The 14,103-nt window shown below is 45.2% G+C and overlaps 1 protein-coding gene across 5 annotated transcripts in view; it reads left to right on the top strand.

Moving 5' to 3' along the window:
* The window catches only part of SYNE3 (spectrin repeat containing nuclear envelope family member 3), a 93,516-nt gene that overhangs the window by 10,015 nt on the left and 69,398 nt on the right, over positions 1-14,103 (top strand). The window contains exon 1 of one of the 5 annotated variants that reach the window (XM_052783082.1): positions 5,600-5,693. The exons of 1 other annotated variant lie outside the window; for it this stretch is intronic. The gene's annotated coding sequence lies outside the window, so the exon portion shown is untranslated. Of the gene's footprint in view, positions 1-5,599; positions 5,792-6,207; positions 6,230-6,258; positions 6,425-14,103 lie in introns of those variants that run through there. 3 more of the 5 variants (XM_052783081.1, XM_052783083.1, XM_052783080.1) reach the window with 3 other exon arrangements.

Raw genomic sequence — 14,103 nt, 5'->3', positions numbered from 1 at the left:
TTTGTTCTCATTGCAAAATGTAGACATAAACTGTATTTCCTGCATAGCTGCTAAGCTTGCTGATGCCTAAATGTTACAGACAACTTGGCAGAAAAAAAAAAAAACCTCAAGTAACCCCAGGGTATCGGGTGCAGAGAGCAAACAGTGTGGGACTTCATAGTCTGCTAGTGAAGATGCTCCTCAGGGCAAGGAGAGTCGCAGCTTGGGGTTCTGCTCCTACCTGTCTGTGCCTCTGATTTGGTCTATGCTCAGTTGTTCTCTGGTTGACACTTTTGCTTGAAGAATATTTTTTAGAACAAAATAATTATATTGGTACTCAGATACACAGTCTTAATTTTTTTTCCATATAGAAGCAGTATTAAAAAAGCTCCTTTTAATAAAGCCAACATGAGGACTTTCACTACTGCAGATGCATCAGGGAAACTGCACCAGTGTAGTTAAGTGTACAATGACCTTTTTCTATTGTTTTTCTGTTTGCTAGCTGTGAAGTGATACTGCTTCCAAAGTTCAAGTCTGATCCCTTTATCAGCTTTTAACACCCCTAGTGTACTCTTTTGGGCACTGAATGTTTCTTCTTATATTTAGGGAGAAAAGAAAAGCTTTCCAAGTGCTTTCAGACTGTTAAAGATTTGTAGGCCCCGGACTGAAAACAAACAAGAGCAGAGCCTGTGAGAACCTGCAAAGAAAATAGGTAGAAGAAATAATGATGCTCAGGAAAGGGAGTTGCTGCTTTGCTCAGGAGACAAAAATTGTTTAAGTATGGAGGGTGAATGTTTTGATAGTGCTGGAGGACTCCAGTATCATCAGTGACAATGTTGCCGAAATCCGGAATAAAACTCCTTAACAGCAATGAGAAGTTAAGAAGCAGGCACTCCTTTATTGCAGTGCTGTGCACACGGGGGATCGCTCCACCTATCGTGTGCATCTGTCTGGTTTAACTATGCAGGTTAAATGCACACCTGTTATACATATTCACTAGATTTCTGAGAAATGTTATACATAATCATTACTTTTCTGGGAAACTATTAACATATGTAAATGTCCTTTACGCAAGCGCAGTGAAGGTCTCTGGTGGTCTTCAGAAGCCCTCTGGTGGTCCTTCCATAGTTTTCCTCACTTGTCCGCTTCTTGACCTCTCTTAGGTGATTCTGCGCAGTATGATTCTCACCATCATCTATATTAGTTTACATAAAAATGCATACTATGTCTATTCTTAAATTTAACCTTTCTAATAATTGGTCCTTCAGTCACACCATCTTATTAATATTCTTATGTTAAAACAATCATTGGTTAATCTCACTTAACTCTACTGATTGGAATCCTCAATAATTAGATCGAGGTGGGAAGGGTAAGGGGTTTCCAGGCAGCAAACTGGTGTCCATAACGGTTTCCCTAGTTTCCTAAAACAAAACACTACAAACCAACAAATCTTTGTCAAAGTTTCTGTGGTTAACTGATTTTAGACAATACTTGAATTCTTATAGTCACACATAGTACATTTTCTAAAGTTCCTAAGTTCCTATGACTACATTTCAAACTTAACACTCCCATACCTATGCTTCACAATTTTTTACTTCTTAATCAAACCAAACTCTTTTATATAATTAGATTTTAATTTCTTTATCAAAATATTTTCAACAACAAGTGTTCCTTTAGAGCATATGTTCCAAATAATATGGTGTGATTCAGGCAAGTGGTGTTCACGTGAATCCCGATGTCTAGTGCGTGTGATGCAAACAGTCTGTTTTGCTCATAAATAAATGGAGCAGTGCCTCAGCTGGTTCATACTGGCTTAACTCTTTTTGAATTCAGTGGACTTATGTCAGTTTTTTTCTGCTAACCTTGCTCCCGCATTATTTTTACTGTTAGGCTTGCTTCCATCAATTGCAGAAGCTGCAGAGATCTGAGGCTTCTTCAGCAGTATCTTGCAGCTAACAGAAAACTTGAAACAAATTTCCTCTGTTTCTAATTGAATACACTTACTGCAGTTCTGGGAGTGATACTGGGAGTAGTAAGTCCAGATTTAAATATCCTATGTGCTGAAGGCTTCTATTCTCAGAAGGGTATATGGGTGTAAAGGGCTTGGTTTACAACAGTTGATTTAATGGATGTTAACACTCTGTGTATTTAACATTGTGCAAACTCCATTCGACTGCAGTCTTCTGTGATACTTGCTAACTTCCAGTTTGAGATGAAATTCCAAATTTGAAAACTAATGAATAAGGGGCACCAACTATCACTTTTCTTCTCTTCACATGGAAGCATACGGGCACAAAAAATCCCCAAATCAGTTAATTTGGAATCTGTCTTGTAGAATCTGTGCTTAAATTTCAGGTGTCCTTGGAATGTTAAAAGATCCAAATCTGTCCATGAGTTAGAACTCAGGTGAATAGAAAATGCTTAACTATGGGGGAGTATTTGGGCCAGGGGCATCAGAACTGATCCTGTACATAGCACAGAGTCCCGCTTCCCTGTCAGTCCGTGCCCAGGATGTGGAGCAGAATTAGACAAAACGTAAATTCCAAAATATGCCACAGGGAGAATGTGAAATGCCAGGTTAAGTCCGGATGATCTCTGCATGAATACAGGGCAGGAAGTTAGCCTGGTTCACTGATGTGGTCCTTGCCCTAGTGCTCCTGAAGATACACTGTTTTGACATTAGCATTTAGAGTTTATGGCTCTTCATTCCACACTGACTGAGGAGAGAGTGCTTCTGTAGCAACTCCTACTGCCACCCACAGAAGCTTTCTGTCAAGCAATGTGCAACTTCTAGTAGCTATAAAACAACGCAAAAAAAAAAAAACAAAACCACCAAAACCTGAGAAGCCCCAATGTTGAAACCTGTCATGCCAAAGACATATGTCACTGGTATGCTGCACACAAATGTTACTCTGCCAACAAATGTTGTTCTTCCCACCCCAAGACTGCCATGTGACTCATTATTTGAATAACCATTTTACATTGCTGTACCCAAGCAAACATAAAGGGAAACATCTTAATATCTTGTAGTACTTGTTTGTCATCAGTTGTGAGTGTGAATAAATGGGCATATTATGCTAATAAGAGAGAGCAGCTACCCTGCAGCATTATAAGTGCTTCTCTGTTGTCCTAAAGATGTTGTGCAGGTCCTCCTGTGGAATAAACCATGCCAACACCATTGTTACTTTCACAGTATTTGGTGCTTTCCACCCAGTCTCTTGGGTATTCTGCTTATCACAGGAAATGTCTGAAAATGCTGTGTATTCACTGACAAATACTTGTGGTTTGGTTGAGAGGCTTGGCCAACTGCTTCTAAAAATACATTCCTTTCTTCCAAGGAAAGAGAGCTAGGGCTGCTGCTCTTTCCTTTTCAGAAACTCCTCCACCCTTCTACACTGCTTGCAGTCATTCTAACCTCTCCTTTGTTGTTTAGGTGTGGTGTGTGGGCAGCTTTATATTGTTTGGGTAATGCACTGAATGCTCATTTACTTAATGCCTGCTGTTTGCCTGTGTATATTTGTTTTTCTAACTCAGCATGTACAAAGCTGTTTGAGGTAGTAAAATCGGAGCCATGAAAGCCTCTACATTGGGAAATGCAGAAAAGGAGCTTAATGCAAGCAATTTTTAGATACAGTGATACATTGTCTAACACCAGCAAGCTTTCTGAATACAAGGGGCTGTTTTTATTTTGGACTTGAAAAGGTCTAGGTATATAAAGTAATTTCCAAGGGCTGGCTTCATAAGGTATTAATTGCTGTCAGTGAGGGTTGCTCATGTACTCACTGTGATGACAGCCAGTTTTCCCAATGCAAATTCACAGATAAGATTTTCAATTCCCTATCATCTACCTATTCTAGACACATTCCTTTGGAGTCCAACCATTTTGGGTTGTAACCAGTTCCTCACACTATTCCAAAAGTCATTATGAGATAATCAGCTCTGAATTACTATGGGGCAAGAGCAGGTGCATAGGCATAGATGCAGTTTTTACACTGGTGATATAAACTTTGTTCCAGGTAAATAGTCTGTCAAAACTACTCTAGTAAATAAATTTGATTTCCCAAGTTAGGCGATAGGCTTGTCCACAAACAGCAGGAGATTACAGCATTCAGTTTCCCTCTCAGTGACAACTTAAAAGGTCATAGTCACCTCAAAATGTGCCACTACAGGACCCACCACGGGCATTCAGAGATTCAAAGTCAGAACCAGCTATAAAAGTACACTCCTCACCATTAAGTTCTGACAAAATTTCCATTTACCTTTTCCACTGCTGGTGAGGGATGGTGATTCCTGATGGTTTCGGAACAATTTCAGTATAGAGCTATTCCAATTAAGGCTGTGTTGGTACATGGATGGCAGATGACCTTGAATACCTGGCTGTGGGCAGAAGCGAGCCCATGAAGGCTCCCCTACCTGATGCAGCCAGATAACGCTACTGATGTGGGCCAGCCTATCCCACCTGGCATTAGGGGGTAGAGAGCTGTTGTCCCCTGCTTCTCACCCACTCTGGGAGCTCACCCTCTCTTCACTTCTGAACCATGTATCTCGAGGCTCTTGGCCGCAGTACTGTTATCCATGGTCAGAGACTTTTATCACAAATAGCTGTTTTTTCTGCTCATTAGGCAGATGAACTGCTCAAGTTCCCAGCAGCAGAGGGCAGCAATATAACCTCTGCCAAAGAGTATGTTTTTGTGCCTGATGAAATACAAACTTCTTCACATGCTCATTCAGTTTGTTTACATTATATTATTGTTCAAATACAAAGAAGCTGTTCGTTCTTTCCTCCTTCCCCCCCGTGGCTCGAAGCACTGGCTTTCGTGTGATTATAACTTTCTGATGCTGCAGATTGAACACAAGATGTTGACGACTCTCTGGCTTCTCTCGCTGGGCTACAGAACTGATGCTGTGGCTGGCAACACAGCACCACTGCTGCTCCTTTTGTTGCTAACTGATTTTTCCATAATAACCTGAGCATATGCTGTAGTCTTTTTGCTGGGATAGGTTACAGAGGAAACAGGTTTTGTTTCCTAAGTGTTTGGTTGGTGGTTGGTTTTTTTGGTTTTTCCAAAATGTCAGTTACACCACTCTGTGCATCCAAATGAATTCCTGTCTGCACTAACCGCGATGAGCTGGGGTTGTTTCATTTACATGTAACTGCTGAAATGCAGGCCGCCTTCTTGCTCTCTGGGCATTCAAAAGAAACGTTAAGAACCTTGCCCAGGTGTTGGTACGGATCGCTGGGGCTACCGGCACCTGTTAAGATCGTCCGTGGTTTGTCACCTATCTCCTGCCGTTTGGTGACTCTCACAGCTCCAAGTCTCCCAGAAGACGGTACTGTGAGAAACTCGGCTGCTTCTCTTCTACTGCGTTTTACTCCGCTAAAAACAGCGGAGTGCCGGCACTCACCTAGTGCCTGTGGCCACGGCCGCCCGCCTGCCGCCGCGCCAGGACAGTCTGCAGCGCGCCGGGCCGCCCCGCCGGCCGGGCCGGCCTGCTCCCGGCCCCCGAGCAGGGACGGGGCCGGCCGGGCCGCCTGCCCGCGCCCCCGCTGCCCTCGGAGGGGCTCCTCTCACGGCGGCTCCCGGCGGGCCGGCGGCGCCGGCCGCGGCCCGCGTTACATAACGCCGCCCGCCGGGCCGGGCCGCGGCGGCGAGGGCGGGCCCTCCGCGCAGCCCCCGCAGCGGCGGGGCCCGTGCCGGGCGGCCCCGGCGAGGGTGAGTGAGCGGCCGCAGCGCGGGGCGGGGGGGAAGAGGCACCGCGGCCCCTGGGGCTGCCGGCGGGGGAAGCGGCGGCGGCGGCGCGTGCCGCGGCGGTGAGTGGGGCGCCGGCCCGCGGGAAGGGGCCTGCGGCGCTGCCGGGGGCGCTGCTTGGGGCCTGTTGCCGGTGCCGGGGGAGTTGGGCGGGGGGGGGGGGGGAGCGGTATAACGGTGAGGCGGCGGCGTCCCGTCCTGTCCCGCCGGGGAGGGGGGCCGGCGCAGCGCAGGGGAGGCTCGGCTCGGCTCGGCTCGGCTCACCTCACCTCACTGACAGCCCGCCCGGCGCCCAGACCCGCTTTCCCGTTGCTCGGCGCTGCCGGCCCCGGCCCCGGCCCGCGCCCCTCCGCCTTCGGGATCGGCGAGGCGGGGTGAAACGCCGCCAAAGCAGCGGGCGCCCCGGCCCGCGCTCGGCCCCGCCGCCGCCCGCCTGGCAGCCGCCGCGCCTTGGCTTGTCCCCAGAGCCGACCGCCCCGGTGCCGTCCCCCGCCGCGCAGGTTTGTGGTGCCGCCGCACGGTGTAACGGTTGCAGCGGGTACAGCCGGAAAGGAGGCAGGAGCGGAGGCAGGGCTTCTCCTTGCTAAGGCAGCTCCCTGGGCAGTACGAGGGCTCCCTGTCTACTACTGATACGTATATAGTAATGTAGCTGCAGGAACTGCAACGTACCTCCCTAAATAATACAAGCTAAACGGGTAAAACCTTCTCTTTAACTTCTTTTTTTTAAAAAAAATCGCATCTGTCAATGAGTACCTGCCTGCTGGAAGCGCTCAACTGCATTCTGCAACTTTTCCTTCCCAGATGTCAGGCTCTTGCCAAAGCTGGGTTGCTCAGCATTGTCAAATGTCTTCGTCTCTCGGTCCCCGCTGCCGGGGCTCTACTGCAGTTTCTAAGCTCCTTGTTTCTGTTCTTCTTCCCCAGTCTCTCTCCCCTTCAAATCTATTAAATATATCCTAGCTCGGCTCTGATTCCCCTTAAGCAGGCCTGACCTTGTCTCCCTTTTTCTTCCCAAACAGTTAGAAGGTTTCCCAGTTTTTCTGTGATAAGAGCTGCTACCCTTGTTTTTAGATTCTGTACGACTTCTGTATGTAAACCCCCCCACCCCAATGTGTAGTAAGGCTTCAGTTTCTCATATGCTTGTTTCTGATATCTCTTATTCCCAAATCCTTATTCGTTTGACCTGCGTGAATTTAGGTCTTTGTCCAGGAAACCTGTATTCCTAGAAATGGCTCTACTCAGGTTAACAGACTGAAATCTGCAGGAATTATGGATGTATATGATGATTAATTATGAAAATGATGGTTGCAAGACACTGCTTTCTTTTGCAAGTTCATCAGAGCAGGATGCCTCCCTTCTCTTTTGCCTCAAATCTAAGCCTGGCTATCTTAAATCATTAATGAAAAAGACTATCGCTACGCTACTTTTACCAGCTCCTTGCCACTACTTTTCGATGTTCATTTTAAGCCCTAGGCATGCTGCATGCCATTTGAAAATCTTTGTACACAGTGGTGGTTTTCTGGGGAAAGAATTTAAAAAACGCAACAAAACTTTAAAAGCTGATTGGTTGCTTCAAGTGTTTTCCTTCTTTTTCTAAAAGTGTCTCAAATCTGTGGGTTGTTGAAATGCACATCAGCTTGGCACAGCCTCCGTGGTTGCCAAGTGTGTGAGCCAGTTGGATCTCAAGGAAACGTAACTTGCTGCAGTCAGTCCCGTGGCGACTTTTATTTCAACAAGATGCAAACATCTTTTGGTGAGTCACGGGGCATTGTTCCCTACAAACGAGCTGCCAGGAAGTGGAGTCTGACAAAGCTGATGGGCTCTCTATAAAAACAGTTTTCCCCTACACCCAGTGCTGTTTTCAGATTCTTTGTGAATCATCAGATCCGGAGTCCTCTCAAATCCCAAACGAAGGCAGAATTAGCTACCATTCAGGGTGCAGTAGTGTGGTGCTTGACTCTCTTCTTGTAGTCTTTCTTCTGATAGTTCCAGTTCTTTCCTTCAGCCATGTATTTCACTGCTTTTCCTTTCCCTCCCATCCTAGTCAAGACTTCTGCTGTGCTTCCAAGTCTGTTCCTGGTGTGTATTGTCCTCTGTGTGGCCTTCGTGCACTGACCTTACTGAAAAAAGTGTCTAGCTTTTCCTCTTGTATAAGCCATTTTTCTGTGCCCCTCCAGTTATCTGTGGCTCTCAAATCATCCTGAAAACCTCTGTGTACACTTGTGGATGCTCGGCCTCAGGATGTGGCTGTACCTGCATCCACATGACTGTGAAGAGCAATGCCACTGCCTGAGGGGATGCTCCAAACCTAGCACCTGCATCGCAGCTTCAAAAAGATAACTAGCCTTCATCTTTTAGAATAGCTTCTGTTGGAAACAAGGTTTATGCCATGCCTTGATACGTGTACGCACATGCATCTTGGTATTTGTCCCTTAAATATCTCATGGCCTGGATAAGTGCACTATTCACTGGGTGAAAAACTGGCCGGATGGCGAGCCCAGAGGTTAGTGGTGAATGGGGTGAAATCCAGTTGGCGGCGGGTCACAAGTGGTGTTCCCCAGGGCTCGGTGTTGGGCCCTGTTCTGTTTAATATCTTTATTGATGATTTGGATGAGGGGATTGAGTGCACCCTCAGCAAGTTTGCAGACAACACCAAGTTGGGAGGCAGGGTCGATCTGCTTGAGGGTAGGGAGGCTCTACAGAGAGATCTGGACAGGCTGGATCGATGGGCTGAGGCCAATCGTATGAAGTTCAACAAGGCCAAGTGCCGGGTCCTGCACTTTGGTCACAACAACCCCATGCAGCGCTACAGGCTTGGGGAAGAGTGGCTGGAAAGCTGCCCGGCAGAGAAAGACCTGGGGGTGCTGGTTGACAGCCTGCTGAATATGAGCCAGCAGTGTGCCCAGGTGGCCAAGAAGGCCAATCGCATCCTCGCCTGTATCAGGAACAGTGTGGCCAGCAGGAACAGGGAGCTGGTTGTTCCCCTGTACTCAGCACTGGTGAGGCCGCACCTGGAGTCCTGTGTTCAGTTTTGGGCCCCTCACTACAGGAAAGACATTGAGCTGCTTGAGCGTGTCCAGAGAAGGGCAACCAAGTTGGTGAGGGGCCCTGAGCACAAGTCTTATGAGGAGCGGCTGAGGGATCTGGGGTTGTTCAGTCTAGAAAAGAGGAGGCTGAGGGGAGACCTTATCGCTCTCTACAACTACCTGAAAGGGGGTTGTAGTGAGGTGGGTGTTGGTCTCTTCTGTCAGGTGTCTGGAGATAGGACAAGAGGAAATGGCCTCAAGTTGAGGCAAGGGAGATTTAGGTTAGATGTTAGGAAAAATTTTTTTACTGAGAGGGTTGTCAAACATTGGAATGGGCTGCCCAGGGAAATGGTTGAGTCACCATCCCTGGAGGTATTCAAAAAGCGAGTGGACAGGGTACTCCAGGGCATGGTTTAGGGGGCATGGTTAATGGTTGGACTCGATGATCTTGAAGGTCTTTTCCAACCGAAATGATTCTATGATTCTATTCTATGATTTTATTGCCATTTCCCAGTTTCAACTGAGTGTGACATAAGGAGAACAGCTCCAAGGTAATTAAGTTCTTGCAAATTTTGTAGAAACAGGCCAACAGGGAAAAGCAAGTCTAGAGTCAGAGACTTGCCAATTTTCTCCAGTTTTTAGCTTAGTGACTGAGTGATACATTCATATGTGACTGCCTCCATTTGGCAATAAGATATTTGGTGTAAATGAAGTTGCAAAGAGAAAAGGAGAAGGATTTTCTGAGTGAATGCCCCTGAACTGGCATCTCCCTCAAAACTTCAAAGAAGATAAATAACTCTGATTTGACACATCATATTTTGAACATGGGAACAGAAAATCTTAGTACAGTTCAGTGTAAACATTTAATCAACCAAGGAACACAGTTTTGTAGGAGATGTGATTTCCTGAGTTGTGCTGGTCACAAAGCGCTTTGTTTTTACATCTCTGCATCTCCAGGGCACAGCTCCTGTCTTTGTTCTGCCAGGCACACATTTGCACAAGTACATCAAGTAAAGAAGGGCTATGATCTCATCTAGTGTCTTTAGATCTATTATATTTTGACAAAATTGGCCAACAGTTTCAAGACTTACTGAATGTCATCATATAAGCATAATTCCCTTGAAACCAAGCAAAAGTGATGATCACTCATCCTGACTCAGAATAATGTATTCCTTGATGCGGCTGGTAGGGCAAATCCCAGATCATCTCTAGCAATGACAAGATACTGGATTTTTGTTTTGTTTTGGGTTTTTTCAACTGTTGGTCCTTGTCAGTTGTAGGTGGGGTTTCGTGGCACAGCTATGACCTGTCCTGGCAAACTTGTTCTACCATATATACAGGTACGATGATGTCCTTAGAAAGGATCCCTTTACAACTGCATTGTACATGTCCACATAAGGACTGTGGGCTAAGTGTGAATCCTGGTGACTCAAGTATGTGAAAGGAAAAAGCCACATGGTAACAGGAAAATTCTTGAGCTCCTGGGATGGTAACAGAGGGTGTAACTGGCAAGGGAGTTTTTTTACTTGGCACAGTTATCTGGAGACAAACGTATTCAGGCACCTGAGATCAACAGGAATAAATATGAGGTTCCTAAATACCTCTCTGAGTCTGGCTAAAAACCTCCTGGCTGTCTTTGGAGTGTAGGCAGTGGAATACTTTTATTCTTCAAGGAAAATATCTCTTAAGGTAGTGCTTACTGATGGTCAGTAATGTCTCAGCTTTCTCAGGCTTCATTTGACTGCAATTCTGTGAAATTAAAAAATGCAGAGCAGGTGTTCAGGGTCTTTTTTGATCATGCGGGTCTGCTCTGCAAAAAACTGAATGGTAGGATTTGTGCCTTTAGTTAATATTGATTAAATAAAAGTACTCTGAAATGACACAAGAAAATCTGAAAAGTTTAAAACTCAGTGTTTAAACTGCAAAACTCAGCCTGATATTGATTAGTGGTAGGCCCCAAACTACACATTATTGAATTTTGCTAAAGTTTTTGTCTGAAATGTAATTCCATTGCCTGTAGCTGATATTGGCATATGTATTTAGGAAGGTAGAATTTTCTTATAACAGTTTTTCTGTGACTAGCTGTAGTGTTGTCAGCATCAACTTAAATAGAATTTTGTTCTTTTGTTTGAAAATTTACTTTTTGTAAACTTTTTTGTTTGTTCTCTAGTGTTTGACTGTTTAGGGCATAACAGTCAGAGTTTTAAAGAAACAGAGTCTTTTTAAATGAAAGTGGAGATCCTTACACAAAGAGCTCTCCTTACACACTCTTCTCCAGAGCTGGCGCTTCAAGTTGGTCCTTGCCTTCCATGAGAATCCATGACTCTGCAACATCCTGACTTGTGACTGGATGAAGGCAGGGCAAGTAGTAAACATGCTGTCTGTTAGACATTGCTATTGAATTCACTGCTTCACAGAATCAAAGTACTGTGAACTGTTGCTTATCATTATATGTCCCTGTGTTGCTAATAAATTGAATCACAGGGTGGTACTGCCTGTATTACAAAAAAATGACTTGTGGAGTTGTGAGCCTTGCGGTATTTAACTTCAGCTATCTGAAGTGGCCCCAACTCAGTGTTGAAATAAACGTGATAGATCTGACAGAGAAGGGCATTCTCATTGATACCACGTGTCAGGTTAATAAGCAACCTTTCATGTCTCTGTCTGTCTGTGCACACAGCTTAATTGTATTCCAAGGAAAAATGCATTGATTTTAAAGATGATGTGGACTCATTTGTTTCCCTTTAGCAGAACTGACTTTTCATGTCCCTGTTGGTACAAGCATCTTTTCTATGTTACACTTAAACAGAAGACATGGGCTTGATGTGAAGTCCTTCATATCAAGGGATTTCAAAGGAATTTCTGCTTTGACTGTAATAGGCTGAGGATTAAGCAGCAATCTCAGCCTTGGGATCTCACTGAACAGATGCATGAAATAATGTACTGGAAGGAATCGAAGGAGACAGCATGAAACAAGGAGAACCATGAGACTGTAATTTGCTTGGAATTCAGATATCAAGCTGTGGCTTGCTTGTTTTGTTCTTGATTACTGTTTGTTTAGTGGTATTAAAAGGTGAAATAACTGTTGTTACAGTTGTACTATGCAGAAAGCCTTTTCAGAAATGTGACAGTAATACTTGGGAGCACAAGATGAATGAGAGGCCCATGTGGGATAGCTTGTGCTGGGGGACTTACTGTTATACTTAGTAGATATAGTGCCTGTCACTAGGGAATCCTAGAAACACTTTACATAAGGCTACATGCTGCTCCCCTTGCACCAGCTGATCATGATGATAATAATAATAATATTAGAATAGAATAGTATATTTCAGTTGGAATGGACCTACAATGATCATCTAGTCCAACTGCCTGACCACTTCAGTGTTGACCAAAAGTCAGAGCATGTTATTAGGGGCATTGTCGAAAAGCCTCTTAAACACCAACAGGCTTGGGGCATCAACCACCTCTCTAGGAAGCCTGTTCCAGTGTTTGACCACCCTCTCAGTAAAGAAATGCATCCTAACGTCCAGTCTAAACCTCCCCTGGCACAGCTTTGAACCATTCCCAGGCGTCCTATCACTGGATCCCAGGGCGAAGAGCTCAGCACCTCCCTCTCCGCTTCCCCTCCTCAGGAAGCTGCGGAGAGCAATGAGGTTGCCCCTCAGCCTCCTTTTCTCCAAACTAGACAAACCCAGAGTCCTCAGCCACTCCTCATGGGACATTCCTTCCAGCTGTGTCACTGTCTTTGTTGCCCTCCTCTGGACACATTTGAGTACCTTAACATCATTCTTAAATTGTGGGGCCCAGAAGTGCACACAGTACTCAAGGTGAGGCTGCACCAACGCTAAATACAGCCAGATGATAAAAAAAAAGCTCAATACAGCAAGTTGATAAAAAACCCCTATTGGCTTTAGTAGGAGAGCAGTCAGACCTGCAAAAACCTTTGGGTTCCTTTGAGGCAGGTAGCTATTACTGTATCTGTGGGACAGCTGAACAAAGTGAAGCACGTGATACTGTGGTGTTTGCCCAGGTGATGCAGGAATTCATTGGCAGAGTGAGAACAGCGACAAAAGTCTGACTGGTAACCCAGTTGGCAGGCTTCCTCTCCCAGGCACGTTCCTCCCACTGCTGGAGAGTAACAGCACTTTGTAACCTCTTTCAGTGTCGCTAAATAACAGAATATTCAGGAAGTTGTTTGATGGAGTGAGAGATGTTCTTCAAGGCTCCTTGAAAATACGTGATTTTCAATAACGAGTGTACCCTTAAGTACTGTTTTGATCCAGGCTGGCATATACAACCAGAGTTCTCATGAACTCTCCTGAAACTGTTTTCATAGTTCTGCTAAGTAAACAGCACAGTCATCAAGGCCTTAATCCAAACAACATACAAGTCGAACATGTATTTTTGAGCACATGGTCATCTTTCTCTTCATGCGTTGGACTGATTCAGAAGAGCTGTGTTCTCTGCCACAGGTTTGCTGTGTGATGTTGAAGGAGGATGTACGATCAGAGGTTTAAAATGGGACCAGTGATGTTGGGTGCTTCATGTTTTGATGAGTCTGGCACCATCTGTCAGAGGCTACGTTTGAAAGACAGATGCTGCTGAGAGCATTAGTGTCTCCATCTGTGAAATGGGGACACTAACACGTCATCTCATAGGGTACGCTTGATGTGTGCGGCAACTGTGTTGTAGGTTGGAGGGTGTCATGGGTGAGACAGAGTAAACCACCCATAGTGGATCTGGATACTTGGGTTTATTTAAAAAAGAACAAGATTGGAGCTTTTACCCTATGAGATTCTCTCACACACTGACTCACCTACTCACTCAGCTGGACTGACACAACAGCATTAAAAACATTAAGCTGTGAAAAAAGTGTAGGGTTACTTTTGGCTGTATTTTCTCTCCACCTTACATAGAAGTGATATGTGATTTAAAGCATTGCATGCTTGTCTTTTGTTTTCCTGACATTATGATGAGTCAATCCTAGCAGAAAAACACGTGTTGCCTCTGACTGAGGAGTAGTTTAAGAGTTGTAACAGCTGGTCTTTATCCAGGCTTTGTACCCTGTTGTCCATCCAGCCTGTAGAAGTTCAGGGAAGCAGAAGGTAGAAAGCGTACAGACACTGATGTACCTGCTGTGTTTTCAAGTCAGTTAGATGGAAAGGTAGGGTCATGTGAGGCAATATGCCCCTGCCTTAAAGATTCTGTGAGTAAATAAAAGAAACCAATCTTTGCAGCTGTCAGTTCTTCCCCAGGCTGTGCATTTTCTTTAACTTAGATGACTGAATTTTCTTAATGCAAAAGTCTCTTTGCATGAGCACTCTTGAGTCTCTGTGGAAACATGGTAGTGG

Source organism: Harpia harpyja, chromosome 3 (genome assembly GCF_026419915.1).
Source record: "Harpia harpyja isolate bHarHar1 chromosome 3, bHarHar1 primary haplotype, whole genome shotgun sequence".
In the NCBI taxonomy this organism is placed as follows: domain Eukaryota; kingdom Metazoa; phylum Chordata; class Aves; order Accipitriformes; family Accipitridae; genus Harpia; species Harpia harpyja.
This window is presented reverse-complemented; position numbering and strand designations above follow the sequence as displayed.